This window comes from Panicum virgatum, chromosome 7N (genome assembly GCF_016808335.1).
Source record: "Panicum virgatum strain AP13 chromosome 7N, P.virgatum_v5, whole genome shotgun sequence".
Classification (NCBI taxonomy): Eukaryota; Viridiplantae; Streptophyta; class Magnoliopsida; order Poales; family Poaceae; genus Panicum; species Panicum virgatum.
In genome coordinates, this window is record NC_053151.1 from 20,057,175 (window position 1) to 20,074,265 (window position 17,091).

The window sequence follows — 17,091 nt, forward strand, 5'->3', positions numbered from 1 at the left end:
CCACACTAAACTTGTACCTGCGATCTTATTCAAAAACACATGGAAACAAAACAAAACTCTGCTGGTATGAAAACCAGGGAGTTGATCTTTATTGAATTAAAAAAATGGGGGCACATTACATTTGGAAGGGAAATACATGAAAATTAAAGACTGAAAAGATAAATGGTAATGTGCCAAGGGTAACTGCTAAGGGTGATGTGCAGTCTAGATGTTGCCCTTCTCAATACATTTCTCTAGGCGTTCTATCTTAACACCTAGACCGCGGCGGAGCGTATCATAGTCGTCCTTGACGGACTTGAGCTCTTGAGTGAGCTCCGCCACCCGATTGCTAAGCTCCTTGTGCCCATCACGTAGTTTGATAACTGTGCGCAAGAGCTGAGCGACCTTGGGTCCTTTGAGGACCTACTCATCTTCGCTCTCATACTGCCCACCGGGGCGCGTGATCAGAGGAGGGGAAATGTGTCTCTTCACTTGCTAGACATCCTTAGGGGAGGATGCCACAGACTCAGCTTCTTCTTTATCCTTAGGAGAGAGTCCCGGCATCAACCCCTTATCGTACCCACCGCCTAGGGTACGGATGCCCACAACATGAAAACATTGTGGAGGCGAAGGTGTCGATGTCATGCATGTGGGTGTGGTTACATAGTTGTGGCTAACTACATTGCCACTCTTTGTATACATTGAATACACATGTTCCTGACCCTCCTCTAATTGTATCGGTGGAAGCGGATCGGCCAAGAAGCACTTGGAGACGTCCTTCGGTGCCAACATCCCCGTCGTCGGCCATGCAGATCCTCCAGCGCCCAGGCACCTGCCTCTCTTGGCAGAGATCTTCCTGATGATGCGTGGGGTCGAACGAGGAGCCGAGGGACTACCCTTGGGGCTCGGCCGAACTAGGGGTTCAGCCAGCCTCTCAGCGTCTCCTCCGACGCCGGTGCAGGGATGATCGCCAATGCCGTCTTGGCGATGTGCTCGGCCTCCTGGTCGACGACCATGGTCATGAGCGCGAGGTTCACCGGCGAGGGCTCTCTTTCGAGGGTGAAGGTTGACGAGGCTTCGTTGAACGGAATGATCGTCTTGCCGGCCATGGGCATTGTTCAGAGAGGTGGAGAGGAGGAGAGCAAGAAGATCAAGAATGGAGGTGAGGATGAAAGGATGAAGGGAGGATAATTTTAAAGGAAAAACCAGGAGAAAACTTCCATTCTACAGCCCGGCACATATGGAAATCAAAAGTGGCTGTTTGAGGGACTTCAAATATGAAATTTGAAGTGCTCTTGCTGCCAGGTGGGGTTGGCCGACCCAGGGGTTCGGCCAGCCCCACTTGGGCTCTCTTGTCCCCAGTTTTCTCTCACGGGTTGGGGGCCAAGGGGTGGCCCATGTCCAAGTGGTTTTGGTTTTTATCTGTGTACTGAGGAGTTTGAAAAGTATCAAATTCTACTAAGTTTATAGTATCGAACTCTTCACTAGAATTATATGGCATATGGAAAAAATTTAAACATTGGCCATTTACCTTGAATAACTTACCATCGTCATCTTGGAGCTTGACGGCCCGGTGTGAAGATGCATTGACGACGGTGTATGGCCCCTTCCACTTGCTCCGGAGCTTGCCTTCGCCAAAGAGCTTAACCCTAGAATTAAATAATAATACATTATCTCCGGGTTTGAATTCTTTGGCTTGATCCTCTTGTCATGCCATCGTTTTGTTCTGTCCTTGTAAATTTTGGCACTGTGGTAGGCCTTCTCCCTCCATTCTTCCAACTCTGCTAGTTGGATTTGTCGGTTCTATCTGGCTTGCTTCAATTCAATGTTCCATTGCCGGGTGGCCCAATGGGTCCTGTGTTCCAACCCTACTGGCAGATGGCATGTTTTGCCGTAGACGAGTTGGAATGGTGACATACCAATAGGGGTTTTGTATGCTGTCCTGTATGCCTAGAGTGCATCAGGTATCTTACTTTTCCATCCCTTCCCCATCTCATTGACAGTCTTCTACAGAATATTTTGGATTTGTTTATTGGACGTTTCTGCCTGACCCCTTGTTTGTGGGTAATATGGGGCGGCAATGTTGTGCTTGGCGCCTAACTGTCTTAGGTAGTTCCAGAAGGTTCTGTCAATGAAGTGTGATCCCCGTCACTTATGACCATTCGTGGAGTTCCAAACCGGAGGAAAATGATCTCTTGGAACATCTTCCGAGCATGTTTGGCGTCAGCAGCTCTGCATGGCAGTGCTTCCACCCATTTGGATACGTACTCCACTGCTACCAGGATGTACTCGCAATCTTGGAACTTCGGGAATGGTCCCATGAAGTCGATGCCCCATACGTCGAACAATTCGACTTGGAGGTTGTGTGTGAGGGGCATTGCATTGCGAGCTGTTATGCCACCCTGCATCTAGCATCTTCGACACCTCTGGATGAACTCTCTGGTGCCTTCATACATCATTGGCCAGAAGAAACCACTCTGTTAGATTTTTGCTTGAGTTATAAATGCTCCATAGTGGCCTTCGTATGCTGCAGTGTGGCATTTCTCGACAATTTGCATGGCTTCTAATGCGGGTACGCTTCTTCTTAGCAGACCATCTGTGCATACCCTGTACAGGTATGGGTCATCCCATAGGTGTCGACGACTCTCGAAGATGAGCTTCTTCTTGTTCTCCCCCGGTGGCATGTAACCTGAAACCATAAAGTTCACAATATTCGCGTACCATGGGGTGGAGTCCGTCACCTTTAGAATCAGGTCAACGCGTAGAAAGTCGTTTATTGGAGGTCCCTGCAGGTTAGTAACCTGCATATGCGATAGATGATCTGCAACAGTGTTCTCTACTCCCTTTTTATCTTTTATTTCAAGGTCAAATTCTTGGAGTAAGAGAATCCATCTTATTAGATGAGGTTTAGCATCTTTTTTTGGTGAGCAAGAATTTTAGAGCTGAATGATCAGTATAAACAATAACTTTTGCTTCAACCAAATAAGATCTAAACTTGTCTATAGCAAAGATAACGGCTAGGAGCTCTTTTCTGTGGTTGCATAATTAAGTTGAGCTCCAGTCAGAGTTTTACTGGTGTAAGTGATTGCATGATGCTTTTCATCCTTGGTTTGGCCTAAAACCACCCCACAGCAAAGTCGCTAGCATCACACATTATTTCAAAAGGGAAGACTCTAATTAGGGGGTTGGATGATTGGAGCTGAGACGAGTGATTTCTTAAGAATGTGGAAAGCTTTTAAGCACTCATCAGAGAACTCGAAGGGTGTGTCTTTAGACAACTGTGACACCTCAGGTGTCAATACTTTTAAATCCAATCAATACACCTTAGTTAATGTTAAAAGAAAAATTTGGGAAAATAATTCAAGAGAAGGGTTCAAATAAAAGACCAACTATTGCATAAGAAATGAAAGGAGAAAGAAAAAGGGTGAAAAGCTACTCAAAAGTTAATTCAAAAATATGCACAAAATTTTAGTTGGCTCATGTGAGGTGTTTCAATTGACATGTGCTCAATTGAACTTCAGCCAAAATCAAGTCAAAAACTGAATAAAACTAAAGCCCTTTTGTGCAAAAATGCAAAGGTACCAATAGTTCAAAATGTGAGTTTCAAATGAAAATTTGCATAACACAAAAGTTGTAGATCTTGAAAAGTTATACAAAAATGGTATTCAACACTTTTCTTTTTGAGCCCTCCAAATTGGAGATAATTTCAGTTTACAGAGGGGTCCCTGGATTTTCAGAAATCGCAATTATGCCCTTATCTCCATCTCTCTCTCCCCCGGCCTGCTCTGTTCGCGCCGCCCACCGTACGCCGCCGGTGGACTTCATCCACCGCGCGCCCGCGGCCAAATGGACCCGGGGAAACCTCTCCGCGCCACCTGGCCCGCCCCTTGGCACCTCCTCGCGTGCACACGCGTCCCAGGCCGCTCCCGAGCCGCCACGACACCCCGGCCGGCGCAGCGCCGCTGCCTCCTCCGCCCGCTCACCGTCGAGCCGCCCAGGACCAAATCAACCGCCCCCAGTCACTACATTCCTCACACAGGAGCTCTTTGGCCTATAAAAACCCCCAGAACTCCACAGTCGCGCCCCTTCTCCTCCTTCTTCTTCCTCCCGCCGCTCCGCCATGGCCGCCGAGATCCAGCTCTCGCGGACCGGCTAGCCCAGCCCCACATTGCCCCCTCCGACCACCGCAGAAGCTTCTCCACCTCCTAGTTACGCTCCACGCGCGCGGAATCGAACCCAAACCCCCTCCCGACGCCGTTCCCCTCTTGCGCCGCCGCCGGCGAGCTCGGGCTCACCGCGGACCGGCCAGCTCAGAAGGAGACCGAGCCCGACAGCTACCCCAGAAGCATCCACGAGCTCACGCGGTGGTCGTGCGCATCTTGTTCCCCTACCCCGAGCCCTCTTTCACCCCCAGCGCCGGCGAACCGAACAACCGGCCCGCCATCAACGCCGACGAGCTCGAAACCGTGCACCAGACGCTCGAACGTCGACCAGGGTAGGTGTTCCTCGATCCTATCTCTCCCACGCGCCTCCCCGTGGCAGCCTCGGTAAGCCCTGCACCGCAGAACACCACCGGCAAGATGCCACGGCGGAGAAGGCCGGTGAAGGACCCGGTTGTAATTTCTTTTTTTCGTTTAAGGGTGTTTCTGCAAGTTTTTCAGTGTAAACCAGTGAACTCCTAAAATGCGAAACAAATCACAGAAAAATCAGAAAAATGCAAACTCATCTGATCTAGATTCCTTGTAACAAGATCTACAAATTTTGTAACATTCACATTTGCAGAAACTCAACCGAATTTAATCTAGGGAAAAGATTAAGAAAACCACCTTATGCATGTTCATGAAGTTCTGCTCATCAAATGACCTCGATTTTTGGATATGTTATCACTAAGGGAATTTTAAGATCACAGGAAAAAGATGACACCAACCCAAAATAGTATCATATTGGAACAATCAAGATTCCCTAATCTGTTGTTAGTTTTCTCGATTTAATTCTGGAAATTATGCACATTAACTTGCTCTGAAATTTTTACTGCGTGCATGTGCCACTTAATACTTGCAAATCCACAAATTTCAGATTTATTAGAGTTCATTTGCTGTATACCATGATTTATGCATGCTTAATCAACTTAATTCCTCATATATAGTTCTTATGCTCAGAAAAATATATATTTATTTCTTGAGTCCCTTTTTAGCTCTGTGTTCCTGTCTAAAAATTTTGAGCTGCATTTACGGAGTTTTGCCTTGGTGAATGATCATGATTAACATCTTAGGGCTAGATTTTCTATTTTTATTCTGACTAATCCACAATGTTTCTGATCATGATTTTTGGGCATGATCTTGTTTAGAGTATGTTCTATCTGTAATAAAAATTTCATATGCAGTTATGATCAAATGCACCTTGAGAAATTTATGCAAACTCATGCTAAGTTAACTGAATAACTAATTTATCATAGTGAGTTAAATCTTGAAAATTTTTTGGAGTAAGTTTAACTCATGACTAGTCTCTGGTAAAAGTTGGAGAGCCATTTCCCTAGTAAAACTATCTGTAGAATTAATCTTAGTTAAAAGCTTGCTGATTTTGTTCTTTTTATTACCTCAGTTATATAAGTAAATAAAATCTGAAAAATTTCAGTGCTGAGTAGATGCTATGAAGTTGCTCTCGTAAAATTTGTAGCACCAGAACCCATATTAAACGTTCTGCACAAAAAGATGAAGTAACTAGAATGATCTACTTGCATGAATAGTTATAGTTTTTGCTTTGTGGTCAAATGCTGAAATCTATACCATAAGTACTTAAGTTTGGATCTGAGTTACTTTAGTGTTTCATCACTAGCTCTTTAGTAGTTGTGTTGTTAAGAAATAATGAAAGCATGCTATGTGTTGAAATTGAAAAATGAAAACTAAAACCCCCACTCATTCATGAATAAACATAGTGGTGTTTACTACTCTATAAACGATTGCCCATGCAATGAAACGTGAAATCGTCACAAAATTAACTTCGTGAACTACAACTTTATCGTGAAGGAAAGAAATTGTTACCCATGAATAACTCATAATCTTGCATTGCATATAGAAACGGTTAATCTCGCGGACGGAGACTACGAACTGGTGCCCGCGGACTCTCGTGCAGAGCAGGAGGTTAACCTGAACTGTACTAACTCGTCTCAAGACCTGGGCCAAGCCCCAGAGGCTTTTCTGCCTGACAGTGCTCAAGAAGGCAAGCCCCGGAGCATAATCCCACTATTTTTCCGAATTATCATTCTGCTGTCTATTTATTAATGTATGGTAATAGTTGGTCTTCTGCATCTAAGTTTTCTAGGCGTTGATCGAAAACCCTAGATGCATGATCCATAGGAACCTATGTTTGATACCGGATCTTCTATCGACTAGTTGCCCTGCTACATAGGAATGGTAGAAGTCGAGTGGTTTCCTGCCTCTCGCGAGCAAATAGGATTTGTATTGACTTTACTTCCTGTTGAAATGTAAGGACAACGGGCGGGGTTGTGTAGTTGTGATACCCCACTGGTGTAGTCAAAATGGCTAAGGTCGCGGTGTGTGGCTCATTTCGTTAAGCGTTTGAAAGTACTAGCCACATACCGAGAAATATGGTAATCGGTAAGCTGAAGTACCTGATTGGACCGGCGAGTGGAACGATCTCGCACCCTCCTGGTAGAAGTAGGGTTATTTTATGTCGCGACGTACGGGTACAGAGTGGTCGGACTCTGTAGTCGGGGAGGGTGTGCCGGATCCACAGACTGGAAAGAAAGGGGAAAAGTAGTGTGGGCGGGAGCGAAGTCGATCCCCATGCTGTGGTCTAGGTTCCCCTGGCCAGGTTGAAATTCGATTCGGAATCGTCCGCCTCTCACGGCATGAGATTGCTTAAAGATTTCGGTCACATAGAGTAACAAGTGGAACATGATGATGATAATACTGCTGGTTGATTAAATGTTTGCTCTACCATGTTTGAGTAGAGTTAGTTGCAAATTTAGAACGGTTAATCCCACTAGAATCTGGCTAAGTAAAACCTGGAAGTAAGGATCAACACTTAGCGGCATTTTTGGCAAACAAACCCTACCAACCAAAAAGTCTTGCATGTCTAGTTATCGGACTATGTTATATCCGGAGACGGGTCAGTCTTGCTGAGTATTAGTATACTCAGCCTTGCTTGTGGCACTGTTTTTCAGGTACTAACTTTGAAGATCTGTTTGCGAGTCTTACTTGGCCTTGCACTCTGCCTCCGGGTTGGTCCGTTGAGTGGGATGGCCCTTCAGCTGGTGCTGACCACCCTCCCGCTGAGTGATGCATTCGTACGGGCTTTATCGATGCGTCACGTTATCTCGCTAGTTATCTTTACTGCTTCTGCTGAAAATGAGACTTGAATAAATTGAGTAGTTGAAACTCCGTAGTACTTGCTACTCTGAACATGGTTTGTAATAAATTTTCTTTCCGCTGCAATCACTCTGAGATGTATGAAATGGTTTGTGTTGTAATCTCTGGGCTCACCTTCGTGTGAGTGTTGTCTGCTGATCCTGGAATAGCGTGGCTTTTATCGAGGCTTCACTCGAGGAACTACTGGGAAATGCCAAATTGAGTCAGAGTTGCTTAGCAACAAAGATCAGTGCACCCGGGCCCAGTAGTTTTGGGTGGTTCCGCCACAACAACAGGTTTGTGAGGGGTCTAGAGATTTGTGAAAAGTCCTTAATGAATCTTCTGTAGAACTCCACGTGACCTAGAAAGCTACGAATGCCCTTAACATTCACAGGAGGTGGAAGCTGTTCTATGACTTCGATCTTAGCTTTGTCCACCTTGATTCCTCTTTCCGACACTATGTGTCCGAGGACGATGCCATCACGGACCATGAAATGACATTTTTCCCAATTGAGAACTAGGTCCTTTTCTTGGCATCTTTGTAAGACCCTATCTAAATTTTCAAGACAATGATCAAAAGTTTTTCCATAGATGGAGAAATCATCCATGAAACTTCCATGATTTCCTCGATCATGTCGGAAAAGATAGACATCATGCAGCGTTGAAATGATGCAGGAGCATTACATAGCCCAAATGACATCCTATGATAAGCATAAGTTCCGTAGGGGCACGTAAATGTTGTCTTACTCTGGTCATCGAGGTGGATGGGGATTTGATGTTATCTCGAATACCCATCGAGGAAACAGAAGAAGGAGTTCTTGGCTAGTTGTTCCAACATTTCGTCAATGAACGGAAGCGAAAAGTGATCCTTCTTCGTGGTTGCGTTGAGTTGTTTTTGGTAATCTATACACATCCTCCATCCCATGACGGTTCGTTGAGGGATACATTCATTTTTGTTGTTTTGAACGACCGTCATGCCTCCCTTCTTGGGCACAACTTGCACAGGGCTAACCCACTCGCTATGCGGCACTGGATAGATTATCCCAGCGTGCAAGAGTTTCAAGACCTCTTTTTTGATGACCTCTCGCATCGCATTGTTGAGCCTACGCTGAGGCTCCCTAGAAGGTGTTTTTGAAGGATATATAGGAATGAAATGCGTGCAGAGGGTTGGGCTAATTCCCTTAAGGTCTTGGAGCGAGTAGCTGAACACGGCTCTATGCTTTTCTAAAACGGCGATTAGCTTGGCTGTTTCTTCGTCAGATAACTTATCGCTAATGATGACGGGAGTTTAAGTGTCGCCATTTAGAAAGGCATAGCGGGGGCTAGAAGGAAGAGGCTTCAGCTCTATGGGTTGACGAGGATGTTGTTCATGAGTGGGTAACTCAAAAGTTTCATCTTGGTCGTCTTCTTCTTCAGTGAAGAGTTTAACATCTTTTTCTAAGGAAGACTCAGGAGTTTCAAAAGGAAAAACGGCTTCTACCTCGTCAACTGATTCGTCTTGGGGTGTAGGTTCGGCCACGGAATCTTTTGACCGAAGGACTGGTAAGCTAATGGTCTTAACCCCATGAGTTACGTCGAGTGTTCCTAAAGGGGAAATGGTTTGAAACATCTTCTCGACGGGATGCCTGATTAAAACTTCGAAGTCTTGGACTTCGAAGACATGAAAATCTAAGGCAATTTTGGTTTTATCGTACCAAACTGGTACGTCATGCAAGATTCTGATCCCTTCCATGGTGGAACGTGGTCCAATCCATAGGGATCTCGAGGTCAGGAGCAACGGGTTGTCGCTTAGATAGCTAAGCGTAAAAGATGCGAACATAATGTTTACTCCAACCGTAGGGCTATAGAGAACTGAGACGACAGTTCCTTGGATGAAATAGGGAAGGGTGTACAAGGGGGTTTGAATTCGAATTGCTTCGAGTGACATCTCCCCCTCGTGTACCCACTCACTGTTCATGATGGCAGTTACCCTTTTGACTGCTTCTTGTACAGAAGCTTTATCCAGAGGGGTTATTGAGTCTCTGGGAACTAGAGGTCTTTTCTCTCGGGGATACATCGAGGTGTTTCCAAAGTTTTGAAAAACGTCCTCCTCGATGTTGAAAGGAAACTTCGGAGGTTGAATTTCTTCTTCCTCCGTTGTTTCTGGTTCAGGGAAGGTTCAGTAGTTGGTTCTACTTGAGTTGGTGATGAGGCTGTAGAGTCATCCAATGGAGCTTCCTCGTGGCTTGAGGATTCTGCTGCCGAAAGGGTTTCTATGAAGGATGTGTTCTCTAGGATATGGTCTAAGAGAGCTTCTCCTTCGGCTGTGGTTTTATGGGTGAATGACCCTCCGGCGGAGATGTCAAGCTGTAGGGCAGATTCCTTGCTATCCCTAACCAGAAATGTTGAAGCAACACGTGGTTAGGGATAGACAAGTCTAGGCCGGCATGAGTAAGCTATGAAAACCTAGCCCAGGCTGCACCTATGGATTCCTTTTTGTCCTGACGAAAATCGAGGATATCCTTTCGTAGGGAAGCAATGCGAGAAATGGGGAAGAATGCAAGACAGAACCTATCTCATAGTTCTTCCCATTCTCCGTTTACCTTTCCTACATTATGGGCGTACCATTGTCTCGCCCTCTCATTGAGAGAGAAGGGAAACAACTTCCACCGAAGTGTTTCTTGTGCCATGCCTGCGATTGATAGACACGAGCACAATTGCTCGAACTCTCGTAGGTGGAGATAGGGATTTTTGCTATCATATCCTGAGAAGGTTTGTTCCCAAACCATGGCTATAAAGCCAGGGCGGAGTTCGAAGCTGAAAGCTGTGATTGGCTTCGATGATTGAGGTGGCTCTACGAACTCGCCCTTGGGAGCAGAAAGGTTTTGGATAGTCATGTGCTCCAAGATAAAAAAGGATAAAAGAAAAGAAAAGGTAAAAGAAAGGATACACGGATCAACTATGTTTGAAGATAACTACAGCAACCGTTCCCCGGAAATGGCACTAGAAATGCTTGTTGGTATTTCTTAACGATCACAGATAAGATCCGCAAGCGCACGGAAAATACTGTTGTAGCACTTCACCCGGAGAGTATTCAGGGTATCGTATTTTCACAGGGAACGGAGGTGTAACGATCTTCTGGCTAGTGTAACCCAGGAGAACAAGAAGTAGGAGAGCTTCGGGTAGTGTGGTTTATCTAAGGATAAGGATCAAGGTCGGTAAACTTAGGCTCGTCACTCATTTACTTAGGGCACCAGTCTGACCTAGGTACTATTAGGGACCTCCGGCTTGTGGCTCTACGCCGTACTCGGACAGGGGGGAGTACACTAACCACGAAGCAGCTTCGTAGCTGACCAATGGGGTTGTCACCACCCATGGTCTACCCCACAATATTGTGGAGTACAAGGCAAACAAAGGCAATGTAGGGCCTAAGCACCACGCTCAAGTCTTCGACTACTACTCTAGCATTGCGCAGGGTTACTTGTCTTTATCAGGGCCCTCTACCAGAGAATCCGTTACAAGAATGGACGATGAACCCATAAACGAATGAATAACTTAAGAATACTGAACCAAGAACTTACCAGAAGATGAACTCCGGATACTTACTCAAACGACTCATATCCGTTGAAGTACAAGACGAAGAGAGGCCGACACGTCCGGCTCTTCTCCGATCCTCCATCTCGTCCCTACTCTAATGATTCAAGTGGAGTCCTACTACTACTTCTCCTCCGTGTGTATGTGAATGAAAAAGAGTGAATGCTAGAGGGGGTGAGTGGAGGCCCTTTATATAGCTTGAAAGGTCGGTTCCCGCCATCTTTAGATATGGAAACTTGCTCAACCGCCTTTGGATGGATAAGAGCGAATCACCGGCCGAAGTGCACCTAGACGGGTGCACGTCCAGGTTCAGCCAAACCATGGGTTCGGCCGGCTCCACATCGCCACCTTTGGCCACCGCCATTGGCTGGGTGACTGGTAGGTGGGTCCTCTTCAGTGTACGTCGGTGCCGAGGCTTTGTTCGTCAGTTTGCTCTGTCTTGTGGGCCCTCTTTATAAGTGTGACAGAGGATTCAATATTCTGTGCACTTGTGTTGCGTCTTTTGTATGTTTTTGTCGTATTCCGCATATGGGTGCTTGCAATATGAGAATCACCAAAACTCATGGAAATGGTTAGAAATAATCCCTATAGCTATGTTTGGTGATTGAATATTATGAAGAGATGAAAGAGTTGATGGTTTTATTTTCGACTTAAGGACCATCAACACCGTGCTGGGACGTGCGTGTTCTTTCTTTTCCATCTGGAGGGTCAGGTGCTTCACAGAGTAAAGAGAGAGCCTCGGGCAAGGGAGCTCGAACTCTTTGTCATACCCCGGATCGCACATGAAGACTGATTTCCCAGGACCCTCACGCATCATGTGAGCGTGGACGAAGTTGTCTAGACAGACAAAGGTTCGGTACTCCTCCGTTGCGGGCGGATAGGTAACCTAAGCATTCTCCAAAACACCGATGTGTCATGCAATGCACGTAACAAGTGAGGTTATGTCGATGGGTGACTTGCTCGTGATCATTTTCTGCCAATGCGACACCATGCCCATGATGGGGGAGTAGCAAATTTTCTTCGCCATAGCATAAAGGCACATGAGCTCCAAGGAGCTGCAAAGCCTGATGTCTGCTCGGGAAACTACCACGGCAATGTACTTGGCTAGGACTCTAAGAGTTGGATTATGAATAGAAATAATGTCTAACAGGTTCATCTGAGATTTCACTCCACCAAGAACTACAGTCATAATCACTAAAGCCTAGTGCTGTTGTAACACCCGGTTTATAAAAGAACATAAACCGAGCAATCATATACGTGCCAGGATCAAGTCACACGTATATACAACAGAATGAACAGTATATCACAGCACATATCACTGAATAAGACATAATAAATCGAAATACGAATGTTATTTATTACAATAATGACAAAATGTTTGATACAGCGGAAGCGAAGTACAAATACGAATAAAGCTCTCCGAAGCTGAAGCAGGGCGCCACAGGGACGTCGACTGGGAGACGAACACCTAGAAGTCCTCGTAGTCCTGGTAGCGCTGGACTAACTCCCTCGTCTCGGCAGGAACTGAGCAGCAGTAGCGTAGCCAAGAGGAAAAAGTATAGAAGAGGCAAGAGTGAGTACACAACTTGTACTCAACAAGTATAACACAAACTATGAGGCTCTAAGGTTGGCTGACTCAACTGCATTAGCTTTTAAGTGTTGGCAAAATTTTATTAAACTATTTACTACAAGTTGATGAATTACCCTTAACCCAGTTACATAGTAATTAGTCAAATTTAATCATGATACTACTGAGAACCAAACCAAAACCAAGCCACCAAGGTAACCCCGAGAGGCACCTCCCTCGTCGGAAGGAGACAACCTCACTAATCAAAAGGAGGATCTGGGCCGCTCATAACCGTGAGCACGGCTAGTATACCAGTTTTACACTCTGCAGAGGTTGCACATCTTTACCCACAAGTCGTGAGCTACGCCAGGGGTTCATCACACTTCCTTAGGTGAGATGACTAGCGACTCACTACGAGGCCGTTACAATGAATCTCGTTGGTAAGGCGTAACCACGAGAGATAGGTCAGCGACGATGGGGCCCACCTCCGGGGGTACAAGCACAGGAGCACAATCCAAGCACAGACCAAGCCGGAGGAGCAGGGACCATTGAAGCTTACTACTCTTGCCCCGCAGGTAAGTTACTCCAAACCAAAAAGACCTAATTAGTAAGCCAAGTCTATCCCATTCTAGCCTTGTGGTAGCGTTGTTGTCCCAGGTTGTCGCTCTATGAACCTGGTCCTTATGGAGAGTGGCCAACCAAGCACTAAGCACCGTGCTGGCCCCCTAAACCATGTTTCTACAAAAACCATCTTTTAACGAGACGTGAGCCACTCATCCACACAGAGGGCCACTCTCTGAATTAAGTTCAAGTAAACCATTAGTCAAATTAATTAAAAAGGACCAGAGTGTGTTATAGTGCAGCAACCTAGCACAACTAACAAAATGCAACCCAAGGATATATATAAAGGATATAAAGTGGCTAGGAATGTCCTTATAGGCATACAGTATTAAATGCAGTATGAAAATGTATTTAAAAGTGATGGGTTGTTCATGTTATACTTGCCTTCCTCGTACTGCTCTGGCTGTTGCTCAAACTGCTCGGAAGACGGCTACTCCGAGTACTGGTACTGGGGCTCCTCCGGTAGCTCAACGTCTACTCACGAACACATGGTCAAAACAACGCACAACAATAAGCATACAAGCAAACACTAGCAAAAACTAAGAAATAGTACATCAATACATAAAAACAGCAAGAAAAACTAAGCCTAAACTGTTCTACGCATTACAACGATCGCGTGGATATAAAGAACGCTAAAATCGGAGCTAAAACGCATAAACTAGGCCTAAAACAAGGTTCAGGGGCTTATTTGTAGGAAAAACTAATTTACAGGGGGTTTTCTGCAAAAACCGAGGGAGTAAACATAATTAACCGTTAACTTCAGGGTCTAACTCGTAAAAGCAACCGATCTGGACGGCGGGTTCTAAATCTACAAAGCTCAGGGGCTAAAACATAAAAAATAGGACCTATATGTAATTATTTTTTACTAAGGCTGGACCGCGGGTTGATTGTAGAAAACCTCAGGGGCTCTTAAGAAAAAAACATAGGCCGAACCGTTATCTTTGATTCAGGGCGCTTGGATCTAGATCCGACGGCTCAGGGTGGCTCGGTCCTAGATCTAATCTAGGCCGTCGGCCCTAGATCGAGGGGCTGGGGTGTTTTGCGGCGGCGGCGACGGCGGAACGCCGCCGGAGCTCTGCTCCGCGGCGGGGGAGGTCGCCGGAGTGGCTAAACCGGCGTTTCAGGGGGCTATTAAGGACAGGGTTTGGCCGTGGAGCATCGTGGTTGCATGCGTAATCCACTGGAGTGGATAATGCAGGGCTGCGGGGTGCGGAGAAAGGCGCACGGCGTGGAGGCGGCTCGGCGCCATGGCGAGCCTCGCCGGCGTGGACTGCGACGGCGGTCCGGGGCCAGGTGCGATCTACGGGCTACGACTATTGGTCCAAAAGGAAGGGAGGGTCGGGATGTGGCTTACTGAGCTCAAGATTGGTCGATGGGGTTGCTGCAGAGTCGCCGGCGACGTGTTTGGGAGAAGCTGCTGGACGGAGCTCGCGGTCCGGGGGGGTGGCGTACTCCTCCGGTCCCTAGATCACCACGGACCGGCTCGGGATGGCGCTGCGAAGCGGTGCAACGAGTCAGGGGGACGGGATCGGCACTGGGCGATGTAAAACAATGGCCAAGGGACTTACCGGCGGCGGCGCTACTGGCGGAGCGACCGGCGGCTGCTAGGGTTTGCGGGCGGCGCCTGTGGGGTGGGTTGGAGAACCAGGGGCGTGGGGCACTATTTGTAGGGCGGCTCGGTGAGGCCTGGGCGTGCGCGCCCGATAAGGGAGGACGGTGAAATCCCCGGCGGGGATTGGGGGCTCTGTTGCGCGCGGCGCGGGGAAGGAGACGGTGCCGACAGGCGGGCCCAGGGTGCAGCGAGAGAGGGGAGAGCAACGCTGGTCGCCTGGGCTGGCGTGCGAGCGGGGGAACGGGCCGGTGCGTTGCGGGAGTCTGGGCCGCGAACGTCTGGGCCGTGTGGGTGGGAAAACGGGCCGCGGGCTGAAGTGCTGGTAGGTCGGGGTGAAGCAGGCCTCGCGCGGGGTTGCGGGCTAGAAAGCGAGTTGCTGGGCCCGGGGGGAAAGGGTGGGCCGGATGGCTTGAGCTGCTGGGTTGGGCCAGGGTTGCTGGACTGGGTTCGAGTTTGGGCTGGTTTTTCTTCTTTTCTATTTCTATTTACTCTCTCTTTCCAAATCTAATTCAAACAAAGTTTGAATTCAAATACAAATTTGAATTCAAACCACACTCAAATAATTAAAACTATGCACCAGCATGAATGCAACACCAAAATTTAAACCTATGATAAAATTTTAATTACTTAAGGAACAAAATTTTAGATTAAATGCAAGTCTAACACAATAAACCTTAGAAAATTAAATAAAGCCAATTAAATTTATTAATAAATGCTGAAATCTAAATTAGGGTGTTACAGCTGTGCTGAAATCCTTAGGTTTCATCTCAAAAAACTCATTGAACAAATGAAAGTGGATTTTAGTTTCAGTGCCAACGGTTGCAACGTGTAAGGTTGCTAGAAATTCCATGGTCAAGAGATGTGAACCTGGCTCAGTGATGTCTGTGAAGTTCGCCCAGCCAGCTGCGGTGAACGTGCGTTTCATGTCCTGCCATAGTCCCGTCATGGTGAGGAAGTCTGTTTCGAACCGCTTGGCGTGGCCGAATGACTGCTTCTTCAGCAGCTCGAGGGCGTCCCGCTCGTAATCGATTCGGACTACGATCTGGTCGACCATAATCAGAACGTGGATTTTGAGCCGGCTCCTCGGAACTGCTAGGGAAGAAGGGGCTTCCTCCTCCTCTTCAAAGGATATCGACGGTCGGCGGACTGAGTCCACCGACATGTCATCCCGGGACGCCGATGATCCTCGTGAACTCCTAGATCGGGACGACGAGCTGAACTTCTTCACCGTATTCCGAATGCCGCCCCAAAGCGACATGGCTCCTAAAAAATGTTAGTAAAGAGAATACCCAAAGGAAATATAAAATAGAGGTCAACGGGTTAGTCGTTCTTGTGGGGGACGAACCACCACAAACATTCTTCGTTCAGTCGTGCCTTGATTATTCAATGAATTTTTTTTGTGGTTTTTGATTTTAATTGAGGATGGTTACTACTAAGGAACCATTTTTTATTTGATTAGTACCAAACTAGTTTTAGCACTAATACTACACAGATATTTTTGTTGTTTTTGGCTGAGCTAGCACTTGAGCTCTTTACTTAATTAACTAAAAGAGCTTCATTAAGAAAAGAAAACTCAGAAGGGGGAAGAGAGAGCTCGAGTTCTGAAGGGATTCTTGCGTACTCGGGCTGGTGGTGTGACGAACACCGACGGGAGCCTCGGCTTTTATAGAGGGGCGTCGGGGCCAGGCTGGCTGGCCTGTGCTGTGCCGGGTGGCACCTCCCGCGGCCCTTGTTCCTCCACATCGAAGTCTATGCAGTAGAGTTCCATAATTACCATATCAAAACTCAGAACAACCTAGACTTGGATTTAACATTTGCTACCCATAGGATTGTCAGGTTTTTAGCAAGAAGTTTATCAAGCCAACAAACTCAAATCTAAGAAAGCTTCAAAGTCATGAACTAGACAGATAAAACAAGCAGAATAGAGCAAATTTTCATCCTTTCAACTCAAAAGAGAATAGACAGATCATAAGCATATGATAAAAAGGGAAATATGATAAGGGAAATAAATTTTTATTTGATTTTATTTTATTTTAACTATGAGAAAGCAATAAAGGATAATTGACTTGGAGGAGGGAACCTCCCCCAAGCTAGCTCTTGGTTTACGGTTCGATGAGCAGTTCTCCATACCTAGTTAGGTTGAGGTCAACTCGTCCATACCTGGAGACGTGGTGGCAGACGACGATGTCTTCTTCTTGCGCCACGCCTTCTTGGTCTTCTTGGGTGTTGTAGGTGGCGCGGGAGAGAGATCCTGGGACAGTTGGCTGTAGGTTTCCCAAGCTGATTCCATTCGTGATTCGCGAATCTTTACTTCCTTCCAGTCTAGTTTCGTAGGAGACTCACGGATCTCCCCTTCCTCCCATTCTAGT